The following is a 20,822-nucleotide window of genomic DNA, read 5'->3' as shown; positions in this document are numbered from 1 at the left end:
TGCGAGCATTTGAGCAGGGACTCCATCTCCCAGGAGTCCCTGTGAGCCCAACCTGTTACACCTGGGCCGCTCTCCCTGCTTGCCCCGCCCCCTCGTCTATCTCCCTCCCTATTTAACAAGACTCCTTGCCGCTGCGTGGGAGCGCGCTGGAGTGCGCCAGGCTAAGCCCGGGCAAAGGGTGGGCCCTCTGAGGCCCTCAGAGGCCAGAGGAGGCCGGGCTGGGCCACCCCCTTGACGAGTCGATTACTGGACATTGGACCGCATATACCGGTATTTACACTCTTGTCCCGTGTTCCATCATATATTTTTTTGTTGAACTATGGTACGGACACTCAGGAAGGACCGTAAGGTCACCATTGCATCCACTGGGGGGGTTGCAACAGGCACTATTGACCAATTCCTGACACAAGCTAAGGTGGTCATAGAGAAAGAGATAGCATTAGTGGAAAAGCATTTGTCGCTGGATCTTTTAACCGGCAAGTGCTCTTTGCTTGGTAAGATAGCTACTTCTGTGACACCTGAACCTGCACCAAGCACAACTCCACTAGTTACCCTGAGCCCAGTGTCAAGTCATTCTCCAGAGGAAAATGATGGCACTGAGATGTGCTCTCTAATGAACTCCACCCCATTAGTTTGACCTCCCGTGCCTCCCACATTGCTTCCCCTGCATTATCCATCTCACCTGCCTTATCTATTTCATTATCGCGGCCACTCCGGCCTACTACTTCTGTACATGTTAATACCAATACTCATAATACCACCAACAATAGTATCAGTATAGTCAACTCACCAGCATTACTGTCCCCCTCACCTACAATTCCCGTGCATGTAACTATAGACCCCCCAGAGACTACTGTCACTGGTAACATCAGCACTACCGATCCACCCGGTAAAAGAAAAAGAGGCAATACTCCACCAAAGAAGGCGCCAGCTAAAAGGCGGAAAAAAGTGCAAACGGTCCCCCGTGAGCCTGTACCGCATGCTACTTCATCTCGAAAAGTTAACGCCAACCCCCATCTACTCAACCAAGGGTATAGCGAAGCGAGACTAATGGAGAAAATGGAAAAGTTAGTCAGATCTCTAATGTTACCTTTAATTGAAAGGACGAAACAGCTCACCTCCAAACTAGATCATATAGAAAAACTAGTCACTGGTAATACAACTAGACTAGATGACATCACCACTATCTTAAAACAGCCAAAGACCCCACACCCAAATACTGTAATTCAATCTACAGCCCAAAATTCTAAAAATGCAGACAAGAACCCTAATGCTAGTACGGTCTTGGTTTCTCGTCCCGTGACAAATATGTCACACAAAAATACCCCAGATCCCAACACAAAGGGGCCTACTAGTCCGATAGCCACCAGGCCAGGTATCACGCACAAGAACCAACCTGATTCTCATGCTCAAACAACAACCAACTTGCCTAAGACACCAGGTGACACGAATAACAAACACACACACCAACGAGTCCCCTGTGTAAACCTCCCTCCGGAAGCACTACCCTACACAATCATAATGGTAGGAGTACGCGGACTTGGAAGCGATAAGAGGGAAACACACAGGGATCCGAAGCATAAAGTTATCTACTGGCTAAATACCAATAGACCACTCCCTCCCTTTTCTAACACAGAGATTCTCAATGTGAGGAGGGTAAATTGGGTAGGGAAGACTACTAAGGACTTGGATGGCGACTGTGTCATTGTGAGTTTTAAAGATCCCTGGGTGGTTTATTTTATCCGCAGGGAACCAAGGTTTTGCAGAGAGGGGGATATTCAAACACTGGATCTTCACTACTTTTACCCTGGTATAAGACAAGGACCACCTTTACACCACCACCATGCCTTTAGAGGAGGGCCACACGTAGGGAGCACATACAACAGGGCCATGTTTCACCTCCCCTTATCAAACTGATTTGAGCCATTTTCAAATCTAGAAGGAGTGGATTGACCGTTTTGTAAGGCTGATTTGTCTGTAACTACCAATCTTGAAAAATCGCCCCGGAGAGACTCTAACTATGGAGCGATTGTGGAAACCATAGATGACGGGCGGGAGGAGGGTAACAAGGAAGGGCAGGTTGGGTACACTCGCTATCCATACTCTGTCGAGGAAAACAACAGTTAATACTAGATCTACTATAAATAATTTAGCCCTGGTTGCGGACCCCCCGGTAAACTTGGAGAATGAGCAACACTCCAGCAACTCTGAGAAATCCCTAGGTATAGAGCCACATGCCCCACACAATCCTAATAACACGCCTACCATCGCTACTATACCTATAGGCAGCCACAAGCTCTCCACACCGCATCAACCATCATATGTACCAGGAGTAGGTTTGAATTTTATAACCTGGAACATAGCAGGCATAAATAGTAAATTTGACACCCCATTCTGGAACGATTTCATCTTACAAGGGTACGACATAATATGTCTCCAAGAGACATGGTATAGAGATCCAATTACTGTTGAAGGTTGCATATCATTTTGTATTAATGCCGAGGAATCGCTTGCTGGTAGGGCAAAGGGAGGCCTATTGACTCTAATTTCCACTGGGCTCACCAAATTTAAACTAGGCAAACATATAGAAGTTGGTACCCATGCTTTAATAATTTACCTGGAACACCAACAAACTAATGATCTGATGATTGTCAACTTCTATAACAAAATTTTTAATACTAACAGAGACCTAGTGGTACGGGAAATAGATATAGCAATAGACAATCTCCTTACTTACTAAAGAGATTGCCCAGTCATTCTTTGGGCAGGGGATTTTAACCTACAAGCCTGTGCCGACTCCCAAAAGGGGATTTGTGGTACTATCTATGACATAGAGGACAGAAGTACCCAAACCCAAAATCACTTCTCACACGATAAATACGGGTTGGCTTTGAACAGATTGGCCGCCAAACTAGATCTAGAGCTTTTGGATTGTTCCAAAAAGAGAGGAGACATTAGATGCCCAACATTTAAGGGCAGGAACTATAACTCCAACATTGACCATATCCTAATATCGAGTGGTACCGCATACCGCGATCTATGGATTGAGGAACAAGTTGTAAGCGATCACAACAGCATTTTAGTAACTTTACTCGCTTGGGGCCTTAAAACCCAGATATATAGAAAACCGACTCAAGAAATTATGGCCTCAAGACCAAATGGCCCTAGAATTAAGTGGGCAAAAATCAACCTGTACAAATTGTTAGTGGAGATAACAGACACATGTGGCGAGGATATTAGCTATTGCCTCAAAGACGAGTATAACCCAGCAGATTTGTTGCCCAGGATCAATAAGATCCATATCACCATAGAGGACCTACTGACCGGTAAGAACCGCAAATATAGACCAAGCCCATCTGGCTGGTTTGATAAAGACTGCACCGAGGCTTTATCCTCACTAAAACACGTGATGTCAACCAAACCAAGAGACATGGAGCAAATTAGGGAAAAACGGCATGTGTACAAAACCAGGCTTGCAATAAGGAAAAAACAATTACAAGATAAGGCATGGGAAAAATTAGACATGGCAGCAACCCTAAAAAATAGTTAACTTTTATGGGAAACAATTAACTGCCCTTTTCTAAAAAATGATATTATTCCTGTTGTGACTTCTAATGTTAGTTGTACAGATTGGATAGAGCACTTCTCCAAGGTTTTTAACTCGGATGAATTGATTTTACAAATCTCAGGCCAATGGCGAATTTTTGCGTTATCTATTACTTTGAATGAGGTTTTGGCAGGTCTGGAAAAAAGTAGCGGTGGCAAGGCCCCTGGTCCGGATGGTGTGCCAATAGATTTATATAAACATGAGAAATTACTATGGGCACCCATCCTTACACGTTTTTTTAATGATGCCATCGAACTCGAACTCCCTCAGACATGGGGTCAGTCAATCATGATACCACTATTCAAAAAGGGTTCCAGGGCTGAGGCCTGCAATTATAGACCCATCTCCCTCCTTGACTCCTCCATCAAAATACTTAGTAGGATCCTTCTGGCCAGACTGGAAACCTGGGCAGAAGAGAAATCCATATTATCACCAATACAGTATGGGTTCAGGAGGGGGATTGGTACGATGGAGCAATGTGCCAACTTTGACCTCATTATTAACAAATATACTACAGTCAAGGAAGGAAATCTTTTTCTATGTCTTGCCGATCTCAGCTCTGCCTTTCATCTGGTCGAACATTCGCTTTTATGGCCTGTTTCAATTAGCATGGGAGCACCGAAAGACATCATATATTTCCTGGCTAGATTATATGAAATTTTAACATGCAAGGTACGCTATGGAATGGCCGGTGAATGCACCCCCTTCTTCAAAGTCAACAGAGGTATAAGGCAAGGATGCGTTTTAGCACCAATTTTGTTTTCGTTATTTATCAATGATGTAGACATGACACTCAGAACTACCGCGGTGGATGCACCATATATTGACGGATAGCCCATACCAATTCTACTCTATGCAGACAATGCGGTACTCTTATTGCGCACCCAAAATGGTCTACAGCACCTTATTGATATGTTTCTGCTTTTATAACCACACGGAAACTGGTAATCAACAAGGGCAAAAATTTTACCATGGCATGTGGCAAAAAGACCAAACACAATAGTACCTTCCTTATAGATAACGTCAGGCTGGAACCCGTCAAGAAATTTTGCTATCTGGGGATCATTTTCTCTGGGGACGGGGGCTGGACTAGCGAACAGGAGTCTGTAAATTTAAATTTGACGAGGAACAGCAACAGTATCTTTAGATTCGCAACCAAGCTGGGGAATGGCAGAATCAAAGAAATGATCCACATTTACATCATGAGGTGTCTGTCATCTGCATTGTATGGGGACGGCGTTTGGGGACACAATATAAGTAGCTGTAAGCTGCTTCAACACCAGGAAAACCTCTTATTAAACCGTATATTGTGTACCCCGGCATCCGCTTCCATAGAGATCTTACACAGGGAAGTAGGTTTAGCTTACGTTGGAGATCTGGCAGCACTACGCCCCCTATCCCTATGGAGATCTATCTGGTCTAAGGCAGAAACAGAATTCACCCAAATTGTTATCAAGGACTGTTTAAACCTAGACAACTATATGCGTATTCCCTGGTTTAGGCACATTCGGTTCTGGTTTAAGACAGTCTTTAACCACGATCCCTTTTTGAATCCAGAAATGGGTGTCCAGGTGACAAAAAAGGGGTTTAAAGATCTGTTCCTGGAAAATGCTAAGAAGGTTAGGTCCTCTAGATATGCATTCCAACTCACATATGCCTTCTATAATGAACATAACACCAAAGAAGGTTTCCAAAAATATTTGTCAACTGTCACCAGAAGTTCTCACCATTTTGTTTTGACTTGGTTGAGACTGGGCACTGTGCATCATTTAGTGTCCTTCCCTCAAATCAAAAGGAGTAGCACTTTGCCCTGCCCATGTGATGGGACATCCAAACAGAGCTGTTGTCACTTTATGCTTTTTTTTAAATTTTATATTCCTTATAGGAAACTGTACCTAAAGCTCATATTCTTAAAATGTAATATAAGATGAACCAAAGATGCCTTGCAGTTAATGTTTGACTTGAGTAGCACAGAGGTATGCTTCCATGTAGCTTCTTATATTTTAAAATGCGTTTCCAGTAGGAAATCCATTATTTTATGATTCACATTATCATGATACCATGATTTTAGTAATATTCTGTTTACTATCGATGTATTGGTGCTATTCTTCTAAACCAATCGACTACACTAATTAGATTAAATCGTTATAGATTATGAATTTTAACATGTTTTTAAATTTAGGAACTATATTCATGAACGTTATACGTGCCACTCCAATTTTCCCTGACAAGCTTTGGGACTTCACACTTTGTCACTTTATTTTAAGGAAATCATGTAACAATGTATTAATTGCCTGTAATGCACTTTTGGGTGAAATATCTAAATTTTTTCCTTTATAAATTGACTTACCGATCCAAATTTGTGAACATCTTGTATACGTTCTGGATCCTATATGATAATGTAATCCTTTTATGAAGTATTATATGTATTTTTCTGTATGCTATATGGTAATATTTTATATACCGAATAAAGCATTTGAAACTGAAACTGAACTGAGTAGAGAAAGAAAAGCTACCACCACGACCATGAGTCCCTGACACTCTAACTCTAGACTCAATATTCTACACTCCAATTGCCCCTTCTCAATTCTCTGCCATGTTAGAACTGACCTGCACTCATAATGGAGTGTGCAATGTACAGTCAATGTTCTGCTCAGATATAGATCTTAATACTTTGCTTGATGATGTGCAAGACCTATCAACTCAAGCTACTGATGGCATGAGCAACACCATTACAGCGGTGTACTCCTAATATACGTCAGCCATGAAGGAAACTCAGCTCATTAGCAGTGCCAGGTGATCCTTTGACTCTGCACTTCTCACATGATGAACATTGCTATAAATACAACCAAGCTGGGTATTTACCAGTATTAGATGCAACTAGGCCTTGGAATTGACAAATGCACATGTTGTGACTACATTGTGTTTGTAGTAGAGTTTTGGAGATGTCATGTCTATCCCTAAAGCAAAATTCCACATATCTGCAAATCTAGTGTGCTAATGAAAGCTACTAAATCTATTGAATGTCAGCAGATGTCTAGTAACCAAATTCAACTCCACACAAATAGATGACAATACTAATCTCTATGTATTAGGTTCAATTCTAGGACCCCATTTACCTTGACACAAACAATGTGGATGTATATACCTCACTTACACCATTAACAATGTTCTCTATCTTTCAACAGGTTGATCCACCACTGCACCTGCACAGAAGCTGGAAACCAAACAGAGATTCTCTTAAACCCAGGAGGATGAATAACTCAGTGATGATAATGCATCTGAAGAGTTGGATGTGGATGACGGTCCTGGTCCAGCTGGCAAGCCTTGGCAGATACCAACAGAGGGGCTCACTGTGCCCACTATAACAACTCCTATCACCGCTGCAACATTGCAGATATCCACTGCCCTCAACATGTATACCTAGCACAGTCCGTATCATCCTATGCCCCCCAGTCCTGGAATCTGAGCTGGCTAATACCACCCCAGTTATGGAGAAACCAGGACCCATTGGGATGATGCAGTCTGTCCCAAGGGCACAGGCAGGGCAGTATGGGGAAGGTATTGTGGGAAGGTAACTGTGGACCTGTAAAGTGAGCCCACAGAGCCCACAAACACCCAGGATGCCATCACCCATATCCTGGGAATCTACCAGGACTCCCAAAGTGTTATGGGCCAGGTATTGGCTGAGATCCAGGAAATGAAGGAACTGCAGAGAGACACATACCGAGAGGTTGCTGCCATCCACACTGAGGTATTCGTGGTCCACACCAAGGTGGTCACCATCCACACTGAGGTGACCTCCCTGGTTGGGGTGTTGGATGACATAAAGACCACGCTCTGGGGGACTTTTCCACCTGCATCTGCCCCTTTCTGTGGTCCAAGCACATCCACACCATCAAAAGCACAGGAATGGAGGCCCTGTAAGAGGATGACATGCCTGCATGGACCCCAGTCAAGCAGCTCCAGATCCACCCTCTGTCAGAGGGAGGGGACATCCATGCAAAAACGCAGGAGCTCAGGATGGCAAGACAACCACCACCGCCAGTAGAGACTTCAACCCTAATGCCCTCCTGTGAATGCTAGACATTCACTTTGTTGGACTATTCCTGCCCACTTTTCAATATCTGATGGGAGGAGTATGTTGGACTTTGGGCTCCTGACCACTTGGACTCTACTATAAAGGATTCATCTACCATGACTGAAGACTTCACTTTATGTTTGCAATGTTGAATTTTAAGTTAATTTCTTGACCATATATGTGTTCACTTCATTAAAAATCATGTCACCACAGCATTGTCTCCTGTTGCAATTCTCAAATATAACAATGTGAATGTACTACCATGTCAACTTTGCAATGTAAAAACTGGGGACTTCTGGAAGCATGAGTATGTTGTCTGTAAACAATGTTCATCTCAGGATCACTACCATGTCACAAGATCACACACATACCAGTGGGTGGGCTGAGAACATCTTTATTCCATTGTTCTAATCATAGGCTCACATGATGTCAGATACATCACATACCAAATAGGACATGACTCAGTTTTTCTGTGTCAGTGATCACATGTTCAGTTGCAGACTTACATAACATGGCGGAGGGGATACATCTGACAATATCCTATACAATAGCCAACAATAAGTTAGGTCTACATCATCAGCTGGAGAAATATTGCCTACCTTGCAAAAGGAAACCTACATCAAATATACAACTAAACAGACACATCAGAACAACAGTCTGTGACCACAGGGTCATTTTAATTCAGTGTTGCTTACATCTGGTGGAATGTTACAAACTTATGTCAGTGATGTGCTACTAGCACTTTAACTTGCAATGAGGAGACACATCAACACCGATATACAGTTCTATACAAGGAGGAATTACCCAATGTGAAGGATAGCATAAATTCAGCACAACACAACATTGGATTGAATCACATGATGGCACACATACTGCATTCGGACTAACACACCGCAAAGAACAAGTACATTGGAAGCTAGGTAACTTCTATTCTATTGCTGTGCAAGCTATCTTGGTACCAGCTGTGTACACCCAAACTCTGTGATAAATATTCCTAGGACCAATTCATGTCCACTTCGTACGCCTGAACAGAATCATATGCCTGCTAATGTCCTAACCCTGAAATGTCCAAATGTAGATAATAAGGTGAGAGTACCTTAAACAGACCAGCACAGAGAAATTAGCTAGTGGCATCAGCTGGTGTATGGTGCTGTTCCGAGATACGAAGTCATCATGTTCAGATCCTAGGGTTCGGGTACAGATATTTAAGATGTACAAATCATTTAGACAACTTGCAAGTTGATAGAATGGAAGTGTTTCCTGCTGCGGTACAATTGCTTCCTTTTGCGTGGTGGTATGAAAGCAATATGGGTGCCATCAATAGATCTAATTACATGTGAAATGTGACCAAATCCATAGAAATCCACCTTCACATTGGCAAAATCCTCATGTCTGGGGAACTGGATGTATCTGGTCACATGTCTCAAAAGTGCTGTTAGCACCTCTGTGTGTACCAGACTGAAGATATGTTTGGACATTCTACCTGAAATAGCCACATTGAATCTAAATGAGCCTGTGGCCAAAAAATTCAAAACTGACATGAGTTTAACAAGTGTTGGGATTGATGTAAGATTATTGATGTAAGGTAGGAGGTCAGGCTCCAACTGATTACATTAAATCCAGGATAGTTTGAAGATTCAATCGGAACTTCTTGAATACATGTGGCTCTTCCATTGTGTGCAAGTATGGAAATGGGTGGCACACTTTAGCCTGATGTCTCCTCCCTATCCCAGGGTACCTATGTGAGGAGTAAGCATGGGCGAATTTTGCGAATCTGGCGTTTGCGAATTTTGTGAATTTGCGAACTCGCAATCCGCAAAATCCGCGAATTCTCACGAATTTGCGGATTTTTTTTGTGTGTTCGCAAGGGTTTCTGCCAGTTCGCGAGGGTTTGGTACTAGTTCGCAATTGCGAACTTACTTGTCGGCTCGCAACGGTCGCAACTATGTTGTTTCTACGTCTGGTTCATCATCACAGCCTCCCAGCACCCTCTGTTTCACCACTGCCACCCTCTGTATCACCCATGCCACCCTCTGTTACATCAATGCCACCCTCTGGTTCATCATCACTGTAGATTATGGGGGGAAAAGCAAGCACACCTGCCCTGCTTCAACTGAAAGTAATTAATTTGGGGTTAGTTTATTAATGTGTCACTGTTTTAAAATTCCAGGTCTGGCACCTGCTTCCTTATCAGTAATTTGCTTTCTGTTGCAGTGCAATTTTTTTTCCAGGACCTTTGTGGCCTACTTCTAGCTATTCTATGAGCCTGCTGTGAGGGTCAGAGCAGGGTCATACAATTGTTGCAACTAGCAACTGAACTCTGGAGGGGCCCCAGTCAGGAAGCACTACAGGGAATGGTTACTAATGATGAGTTTGAACTCTTGCACCTGCCGAGTGCTTTCAGTTTTGCAAAAGTCGTTTTTCTGCAATTACGCGGGATTCGCGGGGCGCAAACAAGCGCAAGATCGGATTCGGAAGCCGCGAATTCGTGCGAATATGCGATTTCTTTTTTTGCGGCGTGTTAGCTCGCAAGGTTTTGTGCGTTTTCGCGAGCCGCTTGTAGCGCAAGGCGCGAAGTTACCCTCGCGGTCGTTCAAGGGCGCGGCCATCTTGTTTGCATGACGTATTTCCGTTTCCGGGCGCGAAGTGTAATCTCGCAAAGTGTGCGGCTCGCCAGAACAATTTCGCGAGTGTTCGCGAGGAACATCTCGCGCAAACTTACCCGCGCAGTCGTGAACGGGCGCGGCCATCTTGTTTCTCATTCATTGCTATGGTTCTGGGCATGCTTTTTGTATCTTCTCTAAATCTCTGCCATCCTTTGCTTGTTTGAAGTTTTTTTTAATCTTTTTTACTTATTATCTATCCCTCTATTTTTCTAGCCCTATATTTTTGTGTTTACTGCTACTTTTGGTTAATTTTAAACTACTTTTTTAAACTCTTTTCTTTTCTTCTCTTCCCTATTCTATTTTCTTTATTCCTTTCTGCCCAAACCATGGTGAAGGGAGCCGGGAAGCATCCCGAGAAGGGGAAGGGTCCCGCACCCCGTGCGCGGCTCCCGTGCGGGCGTTTGAGGGGGGAGCAGGTCGTACCCAGGGAGATCTTTAGCCCGGAGGAGGTGGGTGCACTCATTTTTTATGTTCAGCGCCGCCTCCCCAGGACCATCATGGCAGGCGGCAGGATCGGTGTTGGGTATGGGATCCAGGAGCACCGGAAGCGGTGGGATAAGGTGTGCCGGGCCATGTACCACCACTCTCGGGTCTGGCGCACCTACAACCAGGCCACCCACCGCTGGACGGATGTCCTGACCCGTGAACGAGATCTGCTCGACCTGCTTGGCCTTGAGATCCCCGGGCTTGGTGAGTACTACTCTGTTTTCTCCTGCTGTGTTATTATATTGCAAATTTTAGTTTTTTACCAAGAGCAATAATGCTGCTCATTACATTGTAGGTAAATTATATTTCAAAATCTTCTGTGCATTTCAGGTGCACTGCTCTCCTTCTCAGTAGTGTTGCTACTATGCTTATTTGTTTTCGATTTTGTGTTCATTTATTGGCCTGTGAAATTATGTATGAGTGTAGTTTAAAGAACTGCGTAATGCTACACACTAAGGTTCAGATTTTTAATTACCGGCGCATCCCTGCAAGGTAGCAGGGATGCGCCAGTGATTGTGCACCACGCCACCATCACCCATGGTGTGTCGTATTTACAATGCGGCGCACCATGGGCCCAAAACGTCACCAAAGCGTTACGCATCTGTGCCGTAAAGGCGACGCATTGCTGGAGTTGCGTCGCAACGATGGCGCAGCTCCATCAATGCTCTGGGGTGCCCTATCTCCCCAATGCTGCGTCAAGCCGTACGTCTGCTTCAAGCAGGCGCAGGGTTTGAGTCACTCATCATTGTCGTTAAAGTGAGTGATTGAAATCTTGTAGATTTCCCTCAGCCACTTTTAGGATGCGTTCCTGCGCAGGAACGCCCTCCCTTGTGCCGGAACGCCCCCTGATGGCGCAGGGCTTTACAGCGTGATGCATCTCCCATATGCGTCACGTTGTTAATATACGCCGCACCATTGCGCCTCTTTTGTGCTGCCGCTGCGTCACAAAGTCACGCAACAATGGAGCAAAAGAGCCACAAGGGGCTTCTAAATCAGCCACTACAGACTCAAGTCCAGTCCTTCCTTTGTACACATGGCGATAAGAAGAAATAGTGGTGGTGGATTGATAGTTAGAGTATTTTAATGACTGGTTAATGTAGTAGGAAACTTTAGTGTTGTCGCTGATCTGCAATCACGATGGGCTTTGGCTGTCACTTCGCGTGCTGCGGACTGCTGCCTGCCAATCCTAGGCAAACCTTTTTAGTACTTTGTGTAGTGAGTTACATAAGAAGTTTCCAATTCGACGGTCCGCAAATCAAGCAATACTAATAACGTAGTAGACCACATGAGATTGGTCAATAATATATCCAGTGGAATAGTTGTCTATTTGCTATTTCGCCAAAATATTTTGTTAGTTCTTTTGAAATGTTTGATTTGGTTGACAAATATCATCCATGTTTTCTGTTTTTCTTTCTTTCATGTTGTACATCAGCTTCCCCCAGGGGCAAAAAGAGGACACAGGAGGAGGAGGAGGGTGCTGTTGAGGATGCAGGCCAGGATCGGGCAGGCGAGGGCTCCTTTGCTGGCCCCAGTAAGTTTTAATTTTAATATAGAGTACTTATTTTTTCCCAGCGTTCCTCATTCGATTTTTTCTAAATCGTCTTTGATATTCTTGTACACTGGATCTAAATTCTTATCCTGCCTCGACTATGACTCTGTGTGGTATTACTAGATTATTCTTATTAGTCTGTCTGTGTAGCTAACTAAGATTGCACATTTAGCAATTCCATTGGACTCCCATTGTAGTCAGCAATAGCTCTATGCACAGAGTGCAGTCCTCTGGGATTGTCCATAATGTCTTTTCAAGTCTTCTAAATGTTTATGCTTTGACAATTGCCAACAATAAAAAGGTGAATGACCACCAAGAAAGAATAAGATACTACTTTACTTTTGGTTTGGATAGGAGGACAATCCATTTACTACTGTTGCAGGGACAAATCTGCACAAACAGAACTATGGACACTAAATAATGCATTGCTTAGCTTATCAATTATAATAGGTGCTGTTAGACTTTCCACATACCTCAGTGATAACAGACTTTGTAGTTGAACCCCCAATCTCCTTACTGACTAGATAGTGTGGCAGAGTCATTTAGCTCCCAAAGTCACCGATGATTATGATTATTCCCCAATGATGTCAGAGGCACGGACTCATGCTTGCAAAAATTGCAAAACCTTTAGCTCATCCACTCTAGTCTGGAGGACCAAAAACCACAGAGTCTATTTAAGTTTAAAAGCTTTATTAAAAGTAAACACATTTATTAAAATCAAGTTTGTCATAAAAGTAAACGTTTAACTGAAAATGGAAAAGTGCTTAGTGCTGACGATTAATTGAACACATTTCTTGTGGTCGAGCCGAGTTCTCACCTGGTTTGAACTTGATCCTGCTCGTGTTCTTAGAAGTCAAGCTTCTGTCTGTTAGGAGAAAAAGTGGTGCTTGTTAAAAATAAAAAGCAAGCATTCATCAGTTGTGCCAAAAAGTGCAGCAAGACAACAGCCTTCCCTGGAAAAAGGGACATTTTTACTTTAGAGTAGACAGTCACAAATTATTAAATTGTATACTGTTTTTTTCACATTTCTTTCTTCCTCCTAGACCAAATATTATATAGTAGTGAGTGGTGTATTCTAACATTATTAAATGTACTTTGTAGGTGAAACATCTGGAGGCGGGGCCAGCGCAGAGGTGGCATTGGACGAGGAGGACAACTCTGGGGAGGAGGCGGTGGAAGTGCCGGACAATTCTGTGGGGGATGACACGGTGGTGGCGGGCAGAGGTAAGATATATATTCCTTACTCATTGAGATTGAAGACTGCAGAGTGTGCTTTCTGCACGGGTGTATTATAAATAAACCAGGTAGTAGCCTCCTCTAAATGTACTTCGACTTAGCTGTGAAGTTTTTGGCGAGAAGAATCCCAATCAGATCTGAGATGAACTTGATGGATGGGATGAACGAAAAGCGAAAGAAGGGTGTAAGTAAGTGTGGAAGGACGAGAAATGTAATGATGACTGGCAAAGAAGAATGATATGTGTTGCTTGGTCCCCGAGGTGGCTTGGAAGGAAAGAATATGGTCTGGTGCATGGCTGGGTGAATGATGAAGCAAGGATGGGTGGAAGGAGAATAGCCTGGTTGGGTGAAACAGAAACTGTATGTGTGCATATACTTTGAATGGATGGATGCCTGGATCATTCATGGTACTATCTGACTCTTAGATAGCATATGTCTATCTAGAGAGAGTAGACGGTCACTGGATGAACTAAGTGTTACTTTGAAGAGCATGTAACACCGCACCCGCACGTCCGTTCCAGTGTAGGAAAGGCAAGGAAAAAAAGTTGTAATTTTGTCCAAATACTATCATGAATAGTAGCAGTAGTTTGTATTGCAACTGCAAGCACCGCATATATCCGGTTATTACGGTGGACACTCCCTACCTCTCTTAAAACCTTTAGTTTAGTAGTAGTACGTCATTCATGTGTGAGTGTATCACTGTTCACTCAATAATAGGCATAGCATCTAAAGTCATCCCATATGTCATCAAATACATCCCATGTGAAGTGATAGATAATCAGATTATTTAGCTTCTTCATTTTCCTTTTCTAATACTCATTTGCACTGTAGGGTGAAAGCTAAATTAATTAAGCAGTAGCCCTTTCAACAGAGTATTCTCAGTGCCACCCGTAATAGAAAAGTAAGAGCTTCACCACCTGCATGTACTGGACCGGTACAGTAACGCAAGTCTGTCTCACTCACCATGGTGTGCGTCTGTTTTTCTCGGGTGCAAGTTCACTGTGCTGGCATTATGCCTGCTTGCATAAGATAACGTACCAATTTTCCTAAACAAGAGAGAAGAAGAAGAATAAGACTGGTGTACTGTCATAGTCGACTGTAATGGAAGTCCATAGTGCTCATAGAATTTGTTCCTTAAACTCCCACTAATGTTAGAGCAAGGATGAAGAAGTCGGAGGTTACATAGATACTGTCCTCAATAGTTATGTTCTGTGCTTTCAATTTGCTACTTGTACTGACAACTTTCTGCTCAATCATTTTGTGTTAATCTTAAGGATCATTGGTTACAGACTATGTCTTTCTTTCTTCATATAGTTGCTCCTTCCAAATCCAAGAGACCATCAAGGAGGAAGTAGCTGGCTCGAATGGCCCGGCAACGGAGGCTGGATGCCACTGTCGCTGAATATCGGCGGCTGGTGGCCCTGGAGGAGGAGGAGACGCAGTCTGGTACTACAACAACGTCCACTGGGACAGCTGCATTCTCCTCCGTGCGGGCTGCCAGCCATCGCAGTGCTCCAGCGGTACGGAGCCGGGCTACCAAAGCCAAACGCCACCGCCGAGCAGCAAAGACAGCAGCTGCCCCCCACAGGATTTGCAAGGCACGCCGGCGCCGCGTATCCCTCAGACTGTCCTACCTCGAGCAGGAGGTCCTGAACTATAAGAACTTGGTGGAGGGCCTCCGCTTCAAACATGCCACCCTCCGCAAGGAGCATGATGCCCTGGCTGCTAAAGTCAACAGCACCCTGCCATATTGTCCCTTGCCCCTTTTTTAGAGACTTTTGGCGGGTGGGAATTAGGAGTTGGGTTTTTTGGGGACTTTTGAAGGACAATCGTTGGGGTTAGGGAGGGTCTTGCGGGAGATAATTTTGTTAGGGCTATAAAAATATACTTTTTGAAACTTTATCTGACCATACCTGTTTTTTACTGCTTTTGAGTCTGGTGGGTGGGGGTTTAACAGTAAGTTTGTTTTCCTGAATAGTCCTAGGACTTTAGTAGTACTACCGTCAATCTCTCGTCTCTCCTAATACTCCATTATACTACCTCCAACCAAACGCTTATCTTACCTGTAATTTCTGTTTGAAAGTAGGGCTAGGCCCAGGGCTGGCTCCACAGGAAATGGCGATTAAGGTTGCAATCCAGGGCGGCTGAAATTTCCTCCTCATTGCGGTGGTACTAGTGGTGTGACACAGTGGCAGTTGCATGGCTATGGAAAAAAAGAAAATGAAACCTGGTTTGTGTTTACTGTAGCATTACAATGGTACGATAGAGAATATAGCAGGTGACAGTACACTAGACTACAACAGTGCCACAATGTAGCCTAACAAATGGTAAAGTATTGATAGTGTAACTTGTACTTGTGTAGGATTTCTTTGACATTGGCTACTACTACAAGAAATAGTTCTGAAGCTGAGTAAGTCTAGAATATATCCTCGGATTCCTTCACCAGCCTTTTGCTATGACCTTATCCTCCCTAGCAAGTGTGTGGAATTATTGATGTCATTTAGTCACACATCAAGCAAAACCACACTACCCGGGGGAAGACGGTTAGAGTTTGTAAAATGGATAGGAATGGGGGTTTCTTTTTGGGTAGGTTTTGTTGAGAGAAAAAAAAAACACAGCATGGACAAACAATAATTGAACATAAAGAAATTTTGGGGTACAAAGCTAACCATAAATCTTTTACGTGACATAAAGGAAGTGCATGCACTACTGAATGCATTGTTACAGAAAAGTAAGTAGTACTTTCGACAACCGTGCTGACAGAATGCGACAGTACAGGGCTACATTAAATTAGGTTTAAAAAATAGCCGAAGTAAAACCTATAGAATGGCTGTAGGGATCAATTTAGAAGCAGAGAGAGATCCAAGAAATGCAGTCACACACACTCATTGAATAAAAGAATGGATACTGTATCTGTATTGTTGTAGTTGTCCTGTTGAATTTGGTAAGTAAGTTGCATGCAGCAAACAATTCCTCTTATTAGCGGCACTCCTCCATTCCAGCTGACGCTTCGTCCATCAATGTTGGTGACCAGAAGACACCCTGTCCACTGCCTGCCTGGCGGATGCTAAATTGCGGCTCGCTAATGTGAAGCCTGACTCCATTCTTTTTTCCCCATTGCAGACTGAAACCCGGCCTGTAATTATTGAACGAAAAACAGCACTGATAAATAAATATAAGGTATGTACGCTGTGTAGTGCAAAAAGTCACACTTGGATTTACCTAATAGACAGTACAACATTTTTGAAAGTGCGTACTCAATCTGAGTCACCTTTTCAAGGATAAATAAGTATGGGCAAATTAATTTAGCGGATCTTTCCCCTCAAGCTAGGTGTACTGTAAACTGTGTTTTAGAACAAAATTAGACCTTCCCAGCACTGCTTCCACCCAGACCCTTACTAAAGCCAGTTGCAAAAATGTAGAAGACCCCCAATCAGATCTCAAAAAACGAGGCCTAGCAGAAAATTGGTGACAAAACGTATACGAAAGTAAAAGTAGGCCCAAATACCCCCTTACCCACCGTGGATTGTATTCAAACCACTTGCAAGCAAGCAAAAGTATCCATAGCCAGCATCGCTCCAAGACTCGAAAACCCCCCCACCCAAACACATGCAATAGAAATACTGCTAACCCTAACGAGCCCTAAGTTAAGAATAGTGGGAGAGGCTTTCTTTAACTATGCCAAACCCCCCCTTTCCCACCATGGAGTTTCTTCAAATGACTTGCAAACAAAATTACAAATTCTCACAAGTGCTCTAAGACCCCAGAACTCAGTTGCAAAAATCTAGAACACCCCAAAACACATGCAATCCTGCTGTTAGGGCTAACCCTAACGAACCCTAAGTTACAACAAGTGCCAAAAGGCTTTTCCTTATGGATTTTGTCCCAACCACTTCTATCCGGTATTAGACCTTCCCATGAATGCCCCAAGACCAGCCAACCCACCCGCCAAAAAGCACAACACCCCAAACAGCCCAAAAGCAAAATCTCATACTTACAATATTTCTCAGCCTTCGGTCCAAACGCGCAGCGCAGCTAGGCCATAACTCCAGTTTTCCACCACGGATTTCCTGAAAAGCAAATGCAATCAAGATTAGACTGTCCCATCAGTGCTCCCAGACCCCAAAACTCACCCACAAACAGCCGGAACCCCCCCCAAAGAGCACCTCAAAGGCAAGCAAGTCAGCAAAAACACAAAAAAAATTCCGCCTCCGATTTGGTCCAAACCACTTTTATCCGCTATTAGAGCTTCCCAGCAATGGCCCCAGAGCCGTTAACCCAGGAGAAAACGAGTAGAAGACCCCCAAACAGCCAAAGAGCAAAAGTACAAAAATGGGGACTTAGTCATTTTTTGCCAATTTCCCAAATCACTCCGCGCGCGCTCTGCAGCTAGGCCCTAACTCCCCTCTGCCACCATGGATTTGCTTCAAACCTCTTGCAAACTAAAGTATCCATAGCCAGCAGTGCTCCCAGACCCCGAAACCCACCCACAAACACCAGGAAGCCCCCCAAACAGGCCCCTGAAAACGCTACATTGAGCAAAATGTCAGAAATAGCAACAAAAAAAATCAGCGTGGATTTTGTCCCAACCACTTCTATCCAGTATTAGACCTTCCCAGGAATGCCCCAAAACCCGCCAACCCACCCGCCAAAAAGCACAACACCCCCAAACAGCCCAAAAGCAAAATCTCATACTTAAAATATTTCTTGGCCTTCGGTCCAAACGCGCAGTGCAGCTAGGCCATAACTCCAGTTTTCCACCACGGATTTCCTGAAAAGCAAATGCAATCAAGATTAGACTGTCCCAGCAGTGCTCCCAGACCCCAAAACTCACCTACAAACAGCCGGAACCCCCCCAAAGAGCACCTCAAAGGCAAGCAAGTCAGCAAAAACACAAAAAAAATTCCGCCTCCGATTTGGTCCAAACCACTTTTATCCGCTATTAGAGCTTCCCAGCAATGGCCCCAGAGCCGTCAACCCAGGAGAAAACGAGTAGAAGACCCCCAAACAGCAAAGAGCAAAAGTACAAAAATGGGGACTTAGTCATTTTTTTGCTAATTTCCCAAATCACTCCGTGCGCACTCTGCAGCTAGGCCCTAACTCCCCTCTGCCACCATGGATTTGCTTCAAACCTCTTGCAAACTAAAGTATCCGTAGCCAGCAGTGCTCCCAGACCCCGAAACCCACCCACAAACACCAGGAAACCCCCCAAACAGGCCCCCGAAAACGCTACATTGAGCAAAATGTCAGAAATAGCAACAAAAAAATCAGCGTGGATTTTGTCCCAACCACTTCTATCCGGTATTAGACCTTCCCAGGAATGCCCCAAGACCCGCCAAAAAGCACAACACCCCCAAACAGCCCAATCGCAAAATCTCATACTTACAATATTTCTCAGCCTTCGGTCCAAACGCGCAGTGCAGCTAGGCCATAACTCCAGTTTTCCACCACGGATTTCCTGAAAAGCAAATGCAATCAAGATTAGACTGTCCCAGCAGTGCTCCCAGACCCCAAAACTCACCCACAAACAGCCGCAACCCCCCCAAAGAGCACCTCAAAGGCAAGCAAGTCAGCAAAAACACAAAAATATTTCCGCCTCCGATTTGGTCCAAACCACTTTTATCCGGTATTAGAGCTTCCCAGCAATGGCCCCAGAGCCGTCAACCCAGGAGAAAACGAGTAGAAGACCCCCAAACAGCCAAAAAGCAAAAGTACAAAAATGGGGACTTAGTCATTTTTTTGCCAATTTCCCAAATCACTCCGCGCGCGCTCTGCAGCTAGGCCCTAACTCCCCTCTGCCACCATGGATTTGCTTCAAACCTCTTGCAAACTAAAGTATCCATAGCCAGCAGTGCTCCCAGACCCCGAAACCCACCCACAAACACCAGGAAGCCCCCCAAACAGGCCCCTGAAAACGCTACATTGAGCAAAATGTCAGAAATAGCAAAAAAAAATCAGCGTGGATTTTGTCCCAACCACTTCTATCCAGTATTAGACCTTCCCAGGAATGCCCCAAAACCCGCCAATCCACCCGCCAAAAAGCACAACACACCCAAACAGCCCAAAAGCAAAATCTCATACTTAAAATATTTCTTGGCCTTCGGTCCAAACGCGCAGTGCAGCTAGGCCATAACTCCAGTTTTCCACCACGGATTTCCTGAAAAGCAAATGCAATCAAGATTAGACTGTCCCAGCAGTGCTCCCAGACCCCAAAACTCACCTACAAACAGCCGGAACCCCCCCAAAGAGCACCTCAAAGGCAAGCAAGTCAGCAAAAACACAAAAAAATTCCGCCTCCGATTTGGTCCAAACCACTTTTATCCGCTATTAGAGCTTCCCAGCAATGGCCCCAGAGCCGTCAACCCAGGAGAAAACGAGTAGAAGACCCCCAAACAGCAAAGAGCAAAAGTACAAAAATGGGGACTTAGTCATTTTTTTGCCAATTTCCCAAATCACTCCGTGCGCACTCTGCAGCTAGGCCCTAACTCCCCTCTGCCACCATGGATTTGCTTCAAACCTCTTGCAAACTAAAGTATCCATAGCCAGCAGTGCTCCCAGACCCCGAAACCCACCCACAAACACCAGGAAACCCCCCAAACAGGCCCCCGAAAACGCTAAATTGAGCAGAATGTCAGAAATAGCAACAAAAAAATCAGCGTGGATTTTGTCCCAACCACTTCTATCCGGTATTAGACCTTCCCAGGAATGCCCCAAGACCCGCCAAAAAGCACAACACCCCCAAACAGCCCAAAAGCAAAATCTCATACTTACAATATTTCTCAGCCTTCGGTCCAAACGCGCAGTGCAGCTAGGCCATAACTCCAGTTTTCCACCACGGCTTTCCTGAAAAGCAAATGCAATCAAGATTAGACTGTCCCAGCAGTGCTCCCAGACCCCAAAACTCACCCACAAACAGCCGCAACCCCCCCAAAGAGCACCTCAAAGGCAAGCAAGTCAGCAAAAACACAAAAATATTTCCGCCTCCGATTTGGTCCAAACCACTTTTATCCGGTATTAGAGCTTCCCAGCAATGGCACCAGAGCCGTCAACCCAGGAGAAAACGAGTAGAAGACCCCCAAACAGCCAAAAAGCAAAAGTACAAAAATGGGGACTTAGTCATTTTTTTGCCAATTTCCCAAATCACTCCGCGCGCGCTCTGCAGCTAGGCCCTAACTCCCCTCTGCCACCATGGATTTG

This window comes from Lissotriton vulgaris, chromosome 1_1 (assembly GCF_964263255.1).
Source record: "Lissotriton vulgaris chromosome 1_1, aLisVul1.2, whole genome shotgun sequence".
Classification (NCBI taxonomy): Eukaryota; Metazoa; Chordata; class Amphibia; order Caudata; family Salamandridae; genus Lissotriton; species Lissotriton vulgaris.
This window is presented reverse-complemented; position numbering follows the sequence as displayed.